Here is a 15,360-nt window from a genome sequence, read left to right as displayed (position 1 = left end):
AGTTCTGTGAGATGAAAAGATATCGGTAGTATTTCTCCAACACTTGAGTGCAGGTATGAAATTCTTAAAAAAATTAGTTACGTACTTTTTTTGACATTATCCCTCTAAAATGAACTAAAACTGATCACGTGGTACCTTATCCCTAAAAATACTACGATATCACCTACGGTAACGTTCGGAGTAGAGTGAGCATATACAGACTGTGAGTAGACCGTTGAGGAAGTCCTCGGAACTGTTGGAGAAAAGAAAGGCAACGAGAAACGCTGCAATGACTGTATTTATTGTAGACGCGAGTTAAAACTAGGGAATATTACTGAAATTTATGAATGTAATGCGCGGCGCAGTGGAAAATGTTGAAAGGCGATTTGGATGCGAGTGAATTGGCGCTTCACCATCTAACAAACTCGCTCTCTCTCTCTCTGTCTGCAGTCCCTTCTTAGCATTTGGGGTGTGGGAGGGGAATGGCGTGGGAACATGAGCAGCAGCAAGGGCCATCCCGTCTTCATTGCGAAAGTTTCCATTCCGAGATTGAAGGGGATTCGGGAGCGGAGGCTTTGAAATCGCCACCCTCTCTCTATTTCTCTCTCTCCATTCCATGTCTCAGTCGTCTTTGATTACACTCGCGGTCGGAAATATTATCATAATTGGAAAGAAGGGAAATGAGAGTTTTCGATTCTATTTCGACTCACTCGCTTTAAAGTTTTGGCTTACCACTCACCTATCCTCGCTTTACAATCGATTACGAATCGATGTTCTCTATCCTGAACTCTCTCTCTCTCCCAATCTCCCTCTCTCCCCCTCTGTTGTAATTGTTGGGTAATTGCTTTTCGTGCATAAATTTTTAAGTAATAAATTCGTGCAAAATTTTTAAGCATTATCTTTTTTTAAAGTAATTTTTAATCGTTACTTTATGAAAATAACCTCGCGTGATCCCGTCCACTGCATATTATTTTTTTACAAGAACGGCGCACCGTTGTAAGAATGACGAGATTTTCTTTAAGAAAATGGGCTTAATAAACTTGACCTAAGATAGCAAAACTATATTATATCGTATTTAAACTGCTAAATCGCACAACTTAGAGGGCAGAAATTAATTATATTTATTCACCAGTGAAAATTTTCTCATGTTTTCAAATGGGCGACACGACGTAGCAACAAACGACAACCGAAAGAATTTGAGTGCCAATAATCGGATACGTGGATAGTTTATGCTATTGATGATGTAGTTATATTATTCTGCTTATGTGGTTAAATTGAGGACCCGTCAGGTAAATAATCACTCGTTAACCAAAATGATGAAAAAGAACTAGCTTGAGGCGCAGAGCGGTCTAAAACAAAAGAGCTACGAAAATTCAAAATAAATACTCGCTACTTTCAAGCCTGGAATCAACATTACACATTTTAGACTGCTCAAGTAATACAAAACAGTAATAACAGCAAAAAAAGTTAATATTTTTCAGTAAAATTCATATTCTTAGAGAGCATCGATGTCAAACAGAAATTTATGAAACTTGGAGTATGCAGGCCCCGCGAAATATTGAAAATTTTGTTGGTTAGGCGAAGGGATGTCGTAGTTTATTGAATCGTTTTTTGGGTATCAATTTGTGATATTATTTCTTTGAATTATTTTGGGATTCATGTTGTTGTGGTGGCTACAGTGCATGTTGAGGGTCTAGGTTCGAATACCGACGGTGGCAGCGATTTTCATATTCTTGCTTGAGTGCTTTTTTTGAAGGAGTTTCAAATGCAGCACTTCCTCCGTCGGACGAGCCGTGGTCTCCATGGCGCCTTTCGTTTACAGAAGGGTAATGCCGACGCCGGGTTTCTCTCCACACTTCCTCGTCTACCAAGTGTGCAAAGGACCTCGGATATCAGTCGCCTCCTGCTAATACCATCCCGGATACCATAACACTTGCTTGTATTGAGCTAATTATTTTATTCTCATTTTAATATTTGCTGCTTTACGGGATTATTATAGGCTTGTTTCATTTATTTTTTTTAATATGATCTTTTCCAAGTCAAATCTTTTTTCGCGGTGCTTGATACAACTTGAAATATCTCTCTCATTTTCGGGTAATAACATTGAACTAGTTAACGTTATGCATCTCGGTAATCACGTGCAGATGGAGGGAAATTGCCTCGACCGAGATTTGAAGCGTGTGCTCTCATATCGCTGGGCGCCGTCTTCGCTCCCATCCAATCATCCTTGAATCTTTTCTTCGCCCATTCCAACGGACTTCCCTTCGTCATCCTCAATCTCAATCCGAGCAATTTCATCAACTCTCCCTCTCTCGCCCTCTCTCAACACTTAACCTTGTGGCCCGAGGGAATGCCCCTTCAATCCACGAATCGTGCATTCGAGTTGGTTGCCCCCCCGCACCACCTACCGGTGAATTGCGTCCCCATCTCGACCGCATTCTCTTCCCACCCCTCTCCGCTGCCGTTCCGTGGAGATCGTTCACCCCCTGGCGTGTGGTTCGCGAATCAATCCGGTAGGTGCATTCTCCCGCCGACATTCAAGGAGGGAGTGTCCAATGGTCATGCTTGGTACGAACTCATTCATCAGTCCTACCGCCTAATCAACTCATAGAGACACTCCTCAACGGGTACGAAGCGAAATGAGAGCGGAGCCACGCCGCATTAAACATTATCGTGCCGTTTTGTCGATTTGGATCGATTTCGACTTTTCCCTATTATTTTTTTCATTTGACGAGATATTAGGCTGAAACTTACATTGAAAGTTAATATTAGGCTACCCAATCACATAAATGTTAAAGCTAACAAATCCAGCTAATGCAGTTAAAGTTATAACCGATAAAATTATACTTCCGATAGCTGCACGCAGCAGCGTCACTATTATTGTTGCGGGAATTAAATTTGTGTTTTGTACCTGGACAACAATGCATTCATGCTACATATCATTCACAATTATCCATATTGCTTTATTGAGAAGATATATTGATTTACAGATATATTGATACCATCAAATAGCACCCTTTTTTTAGGTACGAATTCTAAATTTACCGAATTTTATGAGGCTGTCAATGTATCATAAATAACCGTCCGTAATGCTGTGGGCCCTTTTTTGTATTCATATAATAACGATACCTATTTTCAATTCAAATTTATTGGAGATAAATACTGTAATCATCTTACGTGCGATTTCATTCACATTTTCGTAGTGGTTGCTGACGCGAGAAAGTGATTCTTGAAGGCTGGTTCAACTTCAATGCACTTAAGCAAACCTAATTAGCTACTTCGGTTTAAATATGGACTTCTATTTTTACTTTCAACGACGTTTGCCCGTGTTACACCAATGAACGTTCCTTAACTGTATTTCTGTACTTATTATAATCGATTTTTTTAACAGTTTTAACTTTCCTTCGATATTGCTCTGTTTCAAAACTCCTCTAGATCATGCGCCATTAAAAGACGAAAAATTCCATATTAAAGGCATATTCCTACCAATGCTTTAATCAAATCTTTTCAGCCACATTATTACTTGCCTAATGTGCTGAAATTTATCATGGGCTTCTATGATAATAAGTGTGGGATAATTTCAATGACCGAATTATTTCATACTTTTAACATACCTTTTTCAATAACCCATACCAATGCCTATATTTTAATTAATTTAAAAGTAATTCTTCTACTCTTTGCAGTTAGTTCTACACAACACATACAGTTAATACGGTAAATACAATAAACACGATAAATGCCATCTGTAGCGCTAGAATCGTTGCTAATGAATTTAAATTCATGTAATGTGTTGATGCCGCAAAATTTAATGTTTGTAAGTCATTTATTATGATCCAACTTTATTCGTTGTCAGTATATTATTATTAAAAGTATATTGATTATATATTACCATTAAAATTGTATTGATTGCATTCAACTGCTCTTACAGAATGAATGGGATAGGTCCAAAATTTTCAGAATATTTTTATCCGGTTGGTAATTTTTATTTAATAATTATCCTCTTGCTTCTGTGTCCACCTTTGTATTCAGTTTCCTGCAATTTATATTTTCAGTATGAATTAACTTGGAAATAACGATCCAATCCTATTACATACGATGTTCTTCGCATCTTCTGAGTTACTGCTGATATTATACGAAATGAATTAGTTACGGCGCATAATTCAATTCTATAAGTACTAAAATGAATTTATTTCTTTAATTATTTAAAAAATGGACTTTTTAGATTGTAATATATTTAACGATATACAATGTTGTTTCCCCAATTCATATTTCTTAACCGTATTTATGTATTTATTTTAATCAATTCGTTTTTTTGTTTAAACCTTTCTTCGGTATAACACCGTGACAAGATTGAGAGACATAAGTCGTCAGCAAAATCCGAAGACGTCAATATTCGAGACATATTCATTCGGATTATCAAATTAATTGGTCTCAGACCTTTTTTTTCAAAATGCTGCTTTTGATTCGTTTAAGTTTGCTGCGTTCAAACGCTCATTATCAGAAATGTAGACATTCTTCGTTCATTGAAGACGGAGTCGTGAGACAGAGAACCCCCCCTTTCTAGTGTAACACACTCCTTTCTCCATTCACTCTTAAGGCTGAGCAAGAAGTTTCAACTTCTAAGGATCCCGTGTTTAATTTTTCCCCGAGTGAGTTTATCTTTTTATGAGTCTATGTTTTGGTAATGATGACTTGAAGGGACTCTTTTCATTCATTGGAATGGAACCGAAACGTCTGTGAAACATTTTGTAAATTTCCCTTTTTCTGTATTTCTATGTGTAGTTGTGTAATTATTTATCTATTTACACCCACACACTTTTGAAATAGACTCAAACTAGCATCATAAACCAATTAAACATTTTCTTGCCCTAGGATGGGCATACAATAATACTTAGTTCATCATCATCACTAGTCAACAATCCTAGGATTCGTTTGACGCAGTTCTCCACTCAGTTCTCCTATCAGCTAATCTTTTCACTCCTAGGTATTTCTTCTCTTTCACATCTCTCTTTACTTTTTCCATATATTTTGTTCGAGGTCTTCCTTTTCCATTCTTGCCTTCCACTTGTCCTTCAACGATTGTCTTCATCAGGCCATCGTGTCTCAAGATGTGGCCTATAAGGTTGTTCCGTCTTCTTATTAAGGTTTTCATGAGGCTTCTCTTCTCTCCTACCCATCTTAGGACTTCCTCGTTACTAACTCGGTCGGTCCATTTGATTTTCATCATTCTTCTGTAGCACCACATTTCAAAGGCCTCTATCCTTGCTTTCTCCGCTACGGTCATTGTCCATGCCTCACTTCCGTATAGGAGCATACTCCAGATGTAGGTTCTTATAAATTGTTTCTTTACATCCATATTTAAGTTTCCCGCTGTAAGCAGGTCTCTCATTTGGTGGAATGCTCTCTTGGCCTGGGCTATTCTGCTGATAATTTCCTTCTTGCTTCTCCCGTCACTAGTTATCTTGCTTCCCAAGTAACAGAATTCATCCACTTCTATCAGTTTTTGCCTCCCTATTTTAATGTTGGTCTTGACTTCTTCTCTTCTGCTGCATACTAAAATCTTGGTTTTCTTCGTGCTTATTTTCAGTTGATGTCTACTCATTACCTAACCCATATTAACAAGAATATTTTTCAAATCTCTCCAACCTCTCGTTTTCGATAGCATTCGTTCTGAGGCGACTTCCTTTGTACAAATCTTCCAGATATTCCTTCCATCTCTTCCCTTTTTCTTCGTTTTCAATCAATAGTTCTCCGTTTTTGTCGCTAAGGGTATTACATCTTATGCCCCTTTTCTTAAAGTGGTTCCTCACTATCCTATAAGCGGCCTCTACTTTTCCATGTTTAAGATTGTTTTGCACGTCTTCGCAAATGCTTTTCATCCACGCTTCTCTAGCCTTCCGCGATTTACGACATATTTCGTTCCTTATTCTCTTGTAACGATTCTGTCCTTTCTCTTTTTTCGCAGCCTTGTATTTTCTTCTTTCTTCAATGAGATCTAATACTTCCTGCGTGATCCATGGTTTTTTCATAACGACTCTTCTTTTACCAAGAACTTCCTCAGCTGCCGCCTGCAGACCACTTCTAATGGTTTTCCAACTATCTTCCATTGGTTTGTTGGTCGTATCCTCCCCTATTTTATTTTCTACAGCCTCTTTAAAAGCCAGTTGATGCTGAACCTCCCTCAATTTTTCAACCTGCCATATGTTTTTCACGGCTTTCTTCAACTTTTTAAATTTAAGGTGGCATTTCATCATAACTAAGTTATGGTCACTATCGATATCTGCCCCTGGATAACTTTTGCAGTCCTTCACCTGGTTCCTGAATCTTTGTTTCACTAGAATGTAGTCGATTTGGAATCTTCTACGGTCTCCTGGCATCTTCCACGTGTATCTTCTTCGCAGGGGATTTTTGAATAAAGTGTTGGCGACCGCTAGCCTGTGCTCCGTGCAGAATTCAAGTAGCCTTTCTCCTCTTTCATTTCGGTTACCCAACCCATATTTCCCAGTTATTATTCCATCTTGACCTTCGCCGACGACGGCGCTCCAGTCACCTAAAATAATAAGATATTCTTCCCCTCTTACCTGCTTGATAACTTCCGCTATATGTTGGTAGACATCTTCTACTTCTTCGTCTTCATAATCTGACGTAGGCATGTAAACCTGTACCACTACAGTAGCTACGGATTTAGTATCTATCTTCACCATTACTATCCTTTCATTAAACTGCAGGTAGCTTTTAACGCGCATCCCGGCGCTCTTTCTAAGCATTATGCCTACTCCAGCATTACCATTTAGCGATCCCGTGTGTATCATTCTGTAGCTTCCACTCCAAAAGTCTCCTTCCTGGGGCCACTTCATTTCGCTGATGCCTAATACATCGAGGTTCATTCTTCGCATCTCCACCTTCAAGTTCTCTAGCTTACCGCAGGTACGAAGTGATCTGACGTTCCATGTTCCTATCCGTAACATTCTATCTCGTTTGGCCGATATACCCTCTCGAGTAGTCCCCGCCCGGAGATCCGAATGGGGGACTAGTTTACCTCCGGAATATTTTACCCGAGAGAATTCCATCATGTCATTATATAAATTGAGTTGAGTAGCTGTGACTCCTCGGGATGATAATGTGGTGGTTTCCCCTTGCCTTCCACATCGCAGTACTACAGCCGTTAAAGTAAATGTTACCACGCCAGTAGAGGAATGTGTGTCGCTGTACCGACCAGTATGGTCTCCACCTTCGCACATGTGAAGAAGAGCTGCTGCCCTCTCCCCCGGGTGATGAGAGGCATAATTGTTGGCGGCCCCCAGTGCCAAGTCACGGTATCTTCACAGGTTTTGGTATCTTTTAAATGGTCTACCTTACCCAAGGGTAGCCCAATACCCCCTCAGAATACCACAGCTTTTTGTTCACGACTGCTTATTCGACGAGAGAACTCGCTTATCTCGCAGCTAACCTCTATATCTAGAGGTTGACCCACCATCCGCAACCCGGTGGACGCACTCGGTGGCTTTAAGCTCAGCCGCGAGAATACTTATTTATACAGAAAAATGAACGAAAAATAAAATGAGTGAACTTACAGGGAATTGTTATTTCGAATTTTATATGACACAAAGCCCATCAGAAAAGTGAGGGTAGAAGGAAGGGTGCAAAGGAGAGGGTAAAGATGGAGGGAGGGTAAACGGCTGACGGGGATTGGTGGTGCCATAAATACTCTACACTCTAGTAATGTAAACTCCATGGGTGGTGCTTAAGTAGGCGCGGTTGATTCGTGGTGCAGAGAATGCACGGAAAGCCCTAATGCACGCCAGCTCCAGGTCCTTCAGCTGTAAGGGGGTGGTAGACGGGGGGAGGGAGGCCAATATTCCCACTTTGTAACACCCGTCAAGTAGAGCGTTGTGGGAGGTGGCATGTACGGCGACTGCAAGGGAGGCAGAAAGAGAGGAAACGCTATTGCAGGAGGAGCGATATTTTAATCACTGTGGTAATGCATTTCTCTGTATCTCATATCACAGAGCGAGCGGCGAAGTCTATTGCGACTTATTTTTGTCATCGTCACTTTCATTATTATTTCGAAGTCATTAATTAAAGGTATTAATCTCTAAACATGTGTCTGTTCTCTTCCCCACTTGCTCACTCTGCAGCTTACTTGGCATTAGCGTTGCCACGGTCTCATCCAACGATCACGATTTCACCATCAGATGAGGGCGCGAGAGAGGTTTATGGAAGCGTAATGAGGGAGCACCAATGGGAAATTAGCAGAGCTTGGCGCACCTGGGCGCTCGGAAAGCATTCACTTGGCCAAGAGTGCACTCGAGTCTGAATTTTAACGTCGAAAGAGGCCCCGAACTCACATTAGACCTTGAAAGAGAAAGAAGGAATGTAATAACCGAAAAATACTGAGAGAACGTTCAAGAATTACGTAATAGCACTTTTTGGCCATTTTTGACTCTTATTCCCAAAAGGTAAGCAAAAATTTGCCAAATCCATTTTCCCATTCGTCGACGTACGATTTTACTCATTTTTCCTTTTCTTTATATTTCCTGCATAATGAGCATTCATTAATGCAAATAATTTTATGGAGAATTGTTTGAGGTTTAATCTCTAAGAATTCTAAAAAGTTTATGAATTTAATATCTAAGGCATTTTTCAAAAATATTTTCATTGCAGGATCGGTTCCAATACATTTTTTGTGTAATATTTCTAATCCTGCCGCGTGAACGACGGTGAAGTATACAAGAATTGCCATGAGAAAAAATTCCCCTGGACCGGGAATCGAACCATGGAACTGTCTTTCCGGGCCACCGTGCAGACCACTACGCTATTCAGGTTCTTTAATTCCCACAGCAATTATACCGAGGCTGATGGTACTCGAGTACCATGCATTCTGAACGCCACGGAAGACTGCGACACAACACTCTTCGTCTACCACAATTACCATGGGAATTAAAGAACCTGGCTAGCGTAGTGGCCCGGAGAGTCAAAGGTCCGTGGTTCGATTCCCGGTCCAGGGCAATTTTTCTCATGGCAATTCTTGTACACTTTTTGTGTTATCGTAATCTAGAGGTAGAGGGATGGCTGCAGGCACATGTAAAATGACAGATACGCCAGAAAATGATACAAAATGGGCTGAAACCGGTCGCAAAATTGAAGTATACTTCCGTGGAAAATAATCTGTAACAGTTATTCGTAACTTTTAGTGCCGGTTTTATAATGTCTGGTTAAACTGGACGTCATCGCTTTGCGTCGGTGAAGTCCCGAAATTCGGTTTTATAATGGATGATTAAGGTTAATCTGGACTTCAAAGTGGTAGTCTAGCAAGCACAAGGATTTTGCACGAGTTTAGAGGTTAACTTGAAGATATAATTGTTGAAAATTGCGAGTGTTGTGGACGACTTTTTTGTGTAGTCTCTCCGTGGCGTTCAGAATTCACAGTTGAACTCTCCATTTCCCATTATCCATTGTGACTTCGACATCAAGACACCTGGTGGAATCCTGGTGAAACTTTCGTCACCTCTGAAAACAAAACGCAGCGAAAACCCGGATATGAAGGGATCTACGAGCAGAAGAAGAGGTTTGTTGAAATGTGGATAGATGTTTTTGTTTTTTGCCATCAACTTTTGTCTCCAATGTAAACACATGATTTTTAATAGACATTAGCTTTCCAACGTGCTTCTTCGACGGGAGGGAAATATTTTTAATATAGTCCTCGGTAGACTAGGGCCACAAGCATATAGATATTAAAGAATATTTATCTAAACTTATGCAATAATAGAGCATTTTCAATGTCTTCCATTTCTATAAACCTTGATTCTAAGTTTTAAAAACTTGTGTAGTTATCTTTCGACTGAATGGTAGTGATATCACTTTACACGGGGTAGATATGTACTAATATAGGTCATATGGGTTCAGCATGTACGTAATCATGACGGAATTGCTCGTAAGATAGTTTGAGATATACTATTACTTGATAATTCCATTGAGTGAAGTGGTTTATAAGTAAAGGATTTAGAGGGTGGGGGTGTGCTAATTCCTGTAGCCTTTGTACTAAAAAAACTCAAGAACTCTCTCAACCTTGTTTTGGAAGGAGATTGGAAGAGGTACATTAAACACTAGAAGCTTTTTCTCTCCTGGATGTTCAAGTGTGTTGACGTCATTGAGATATTTGTGACTTGATAGCCTAAGTACTGTATTAACCTCATTGCAAATCTCATCCATCAAAAGTTAGATTCTCTAAAATCACACTACCAATGTTGCCCATCTGGTTACATCAGGTTAATATTTTAATTAACACTGCCATTTTTGTTACCGATACTAGATTTTTAGCCCTTTTTTAATGCTCATTTTTTAGATTTTCATGTAGTGAAGGTGAAAAATTTGACCATCAATTCCGAAAAAATTTCATTAATTTAAAGGCTCTATGCATTGATAGAATTTCGGCACTTACCTCCGGAGATGCAGGGAACATCACAGCCAGATTAATGTAAGGAACATTATGCCAAGGTGCTTAAGCGCTTTCTCCTTAATGAATGTTTTTTAATTAATAATCGAAGTCAGTTATATTTCTCAGAATATTTTCCAGTTTGGCTACTTTTGCTGTTGAAGAATGATATAACTAAGATAGATAGGTAAGGCATTTGATTGTGAGGATGAAGTGGAAGAAAATGACTGCATTTTATATATTCATCAGTGAACGTAAACATTTCTATCTTTAAGCTCTTAATAAGTCATAAATGGGATCCTTGGAATAATATCTTCCTAAAAATTTAACCTTCCATTGTGCTTTGTTGACATTTCACTACCTATTATGTTTAATAAGTTTCAAAATGGTGTGACAAGTCACACTTGTGTAACAGCCATATTACAGCGCATGGCACGATCGTTAATTTCTTGGCAGTTAAATCCCGTATGTATGTTATATTGTCGTGAGCCGATGAGGACTCACGATAGGGCTGCGTGGTTAATCTCAGATTTTGGGATCTTTTCATGCCGACAGGGGTGGTTCATATAAATAAAACACCAATGATTCAATTAGGCTAATGCCATATAATGATAATTGTCCAGAATAATAATAATATGAAATACAGGTTGGCTTACACATAGGAGAACGTGGCAGAGAGGCTCGGGATTCTCCAGGTGACGAGCAGAGATAGCGCGAGTTTGAAGCGGCGAATGAGACGGCGACGACTCATGAGACTGCTAAGACTACGCCTGTCCGGATTAGAAGGCCCTTGTGTACCTATAAACTTTCAAAAATATTCCAGGGGTTGGCTCGTGCGAAAGGAAAGGAGTAGGGCAGATGTCACGCGCATCTCTCAGTGACCTAACCTCAGCTATTTCATTCATCGCAGCAACGGGCGCTAGTCACGACCACAGCGAAAACATCTTAGATAAAAACATTCAGAGGAAGTGTATTGAAGAGGACGCGAATTACAAAAGCGGCTTCACGACCACAGCTTGAAAGTCTTTTTAATTAATTACGCGCAGTTTCGACGCGTGAGAAAGATAAAAATATGGAAGGTTTTCGGCGAAGAGTCGTCACGACCACAGCTCAAGACACCCGTTAACGAATTGAAAGACATTTAATATCGCGCAGTTTCGACCCTTGAGAAAGATAAAAATATGGAAGGTTTTTGGCAAAAGACAGGGTTTTCCTTGGAAGTGCTTCTAAGGCGAATAAGGTTAGGCACAGCAATATTAACTTTTTTTATATTAGCCTCTGTAAATTGGGATATCACCAACGAGTCCGTAAGTTCAAAACCCCTATAGGTTTAATAATGTAAAAACTTGTAACCAAGCATGGCTGCATATCCCTACCTTACTTTGAATACGAATATCACGAAAGAGTCGGCCTCGAAATGTGTGGTCGCACACAAGTGGTGTGGTTTACAGAAGTCGCCACTCGCGTCGCTGACGGACAAATTGATCCGAGTATCACGGGGGTCTTTAATTCGGTAATTAGGGGTGTCTACCGAAGTTTATGTACATGATGATTTGATCTGTAAATTCCATTACTTTTAATGCTATTCTTTTCAAAAAAATAACCCTAAACTGCGAAATATCGTATTAAATTGGATGGTACTGCACTCATCGCCGTTTTTGAAACCCGATGAAGATGCGACCGAAGTGGTGAGAACAGAAATCGGCCTTCTCTCGGATGGAGTTGGACCTCTTGCCTCCCCCCCCCCCCCCTCTGTGCAGCCCCCCTCTTCACTTTGAATTTCGTCGTCGCCGCCAAAGCGACAGAGTTCGGTTTCTTCTCCTGCAGTGACTTTAGTTTGCACGACCTCCGTCTCATGCGACACAGCGTGGACATGTGACGTCAGCAATTTGATCGTTGAAACCCATCCTTATGTTCCCTAGGACCAGATTGGTCGAAGGTGTTATTGGCTGACCGGCAACAGGAACATCTGGGTTCGAATCCCGGTAAAGGCAAATAATTCTTTCACGACGAACTTCATCCTAGATATATATAAATTTACACCCGAGCGCGTCCAAAGCCAGTTCTTTCATGAAACATTTTTAAATTTCCGGTAATAATACGGGAGTTGGGGTATCCGCGTTAATATTCGCTTTTGGAATCAAAGCAACCACCTCGAGTGCTCTTGTCGTTCGCTAATCCAAAATCGCAATGTACGTTGAAGATTTCGGTCGACATATCAGTTGCTTCGGAGAAAAAAAGCCTTCACCGTTGTCCTTGAGCTTTTCTTAAGGTTTACGTGTTGTAAAAACACATGCTTTACATGTTATATGAAAAACACAATCTTTGTTCCGAGTAAGCACTAAACAGAAATTTAAAATATGTTAAATGAAAACTTAATATCTGCTTGGTTGTAAAGTACTGAAAATGTGTATTATATGTGCGCTATAATATTCATCAACAACACGATTTACGTATTATGATTCACACGAACTTAGTAAAATTCTTCCGTAAATAAAAAATAGCAAAACGCGATAGCTACCGCCTACTTTCGATGAGTTGATGACGTCACGTGGATTTTGATTTTCGTATTCCTTCAGGATGAACCTTTCATTGGAGGATGGGATTTCTTATCATAGTGGAAACAACAATAAACCACCCGTAATAATATTATGCAAGTTTTACTACGATCCAAACCAGTTAAACCACGGAGGAAAAATATGGAAAAAATCGCGCATCGGGTTGTGCGCAAGAGGCGGCGATCAATTTGATGCGTCTGATTAACTGTCCGCTATCACTGTTTTTATTTCGATCGGATATTTTATGCCTAATTATTTCAGTTCTTTCAGAGGGAGAAAAGTATATAATCGGTAAGATAAAGTCGGCCGTATTCATAGATTTCCGCTAAAACACGCTAGTAGGGCGACTAACTTAGTCGGCTACTAAGACCTTTTAGTCGCCTACTAAGATATGGTATTCATGGATTCTATTGCGTGAGCTACTACGAGCTACTAACTTAGTATACTACTAACCAGCTCGGCAGCCGATACTCGGTAGCGATTTGGGTTCAACCCGCTAGGCTACGCTTGACAACACTGCATCTGACTCCTCCGCGGCGCGGAAAATTCGTAAAACTTTCAAACAAAAGCAATTGATTCAACAAAATGCATTGAAATTTTTACTTCATGGCGGATAATTCGATGCGATATCGCATTGCAGACATATTTTTTGATTGCTGTACACAAAAATTATGCAATAGCATTGGGAAAGGGTAGATTTATGAGTAATACAGAAGAATTTGTATGTTTGAGATGCAGTTATTGTTGTACAAACGGCCGTGTATTCATTGATCATATACATTAGATATTGTTTGCACTTCCGATATTTGTTTCCATTAGTGTATGCGTGATTAGTATGGAAAAACATAACTAGCAACGTCAGTATCATACATATCTGTATTCGGAAAGCAGAAATACACCTCAATGTCGGAGTAGAAACGAAAACTTTTGCAATGGAGAAATGAAACGTTAAGAAAATAACGTTGAGATAAATGTGTGAATGATACACATTTATTATGTTACAAACACCTACGTGCGAGCAATTAGTAACATCTGTTTGGAACTCCTAAAATGTTAGTCAAGGAAACAATCTGCTTCGCTACATTTAAATATTTCAAATATTGACAGCGTGCGGAAATATACGACATATACTTTACTAGAGGTGGTTAATGTAAAAAACAAAGCATAATTAACGTAACTTGTTTTACTTATTTATTGCTGATCATATCACAAATAGCACTACAACGCACACAACATTTCACTTCACATTTCACGAGCTGTCTTTATGACACTTATAATCCGTACATTCTGAATCAACTGGTTCAATGAAAAGCTTGACTCACACTTAATTTAAAACACTATAACGTAACTCTAGTAAACAATGATAATCAGTTTTCCAATCACTCTGCACACACCAAAAGAATTTGCACTCGTTGACGTTCGAAAGAATTCTTCACATCTCACTTCCCACTCATCACTAATGATTTAGAATCAGCTGATGTTATTTCACATTACCAGACAATGAAATAAATAGGCTGAAACAAATTTTTAAACCAGAAATTGTAACATCAACAAACTTCCAATCTCACTCTCCACTATCACTCGTACCGTGACCAAAACAAAAACAATAGCGCAACGAAATACGCGAAATGTAAACACTGCCGAAAACTCACGATAAATTTACTAGAATTAGGAATATAATCAAACACAAATTATAAGCGTACAAACGAATGAAAATTTATAATTGTTTGCTGTATCCCTAAAGAACAACTGCTTCAAATATGAAACATATCCCCTTCGCAACAGCTAGTAGATACCTTTGATCGAAATGGTTAAACCAGTATGAAAGAAATAAATAATTTTGTCGAAGCTCATACACTCACAAATCACTTCACTTGTCGCTTCACTCTTTACTTCATCGTCTATATGCAATCAATTCACTTAGGGGCGCACTGAATGTACAAATGGTGTTCACTTACACTAGAGGCACAAGTTCACCGCAAGTTGTAGCTTCCTCGCAGCTACAAAAAAACTTTCAATTCCTGTCAACAATTGCACTACATACGTTGCCTGCCTTACTTGAAGAATGGATTCTCGTATTCCATTTTGGCACAAATGCGTAAAAACTCTATAACAGTATACAAATAAAACCGGAGTTCGATCATCCACAACGGTCCGCCATATTTAGTAGCTCCCTTAAACAAGGGCGAAGGGCGACTAAGAACCGGCTACTAAGATAGTAGCATACTAGGCTTAGTAGCCCTTACTAACGATTTATGAATACCATTTTGCTAGTATGCTACTACTTAGAACGCTACTTGGGCGTTAGTAGCTTACTAAGTAAACTATGAATACGGCCGAGTGTGTTTAAATCCGTATTTATTTTGACACCTGTGACCATGTCATTTT

This window comes from Ischnura elegans, chromosome 9 (genome assembly GCF_921293095.1).
Source record: "Ischnura elegans chromosome 9, ioIscEleg1.1, whole genome shotgun sequence".
NCBI classification, from domain to species: domain Eukaryota; kingdom Metazoa; phylum Arthropoda; class Insecta; order Odonata; family Coenagrionidae; genus Ischnura; species Ischnura elegans.
Note: the sequence above shows the minus strand (reverse complement) of the source record.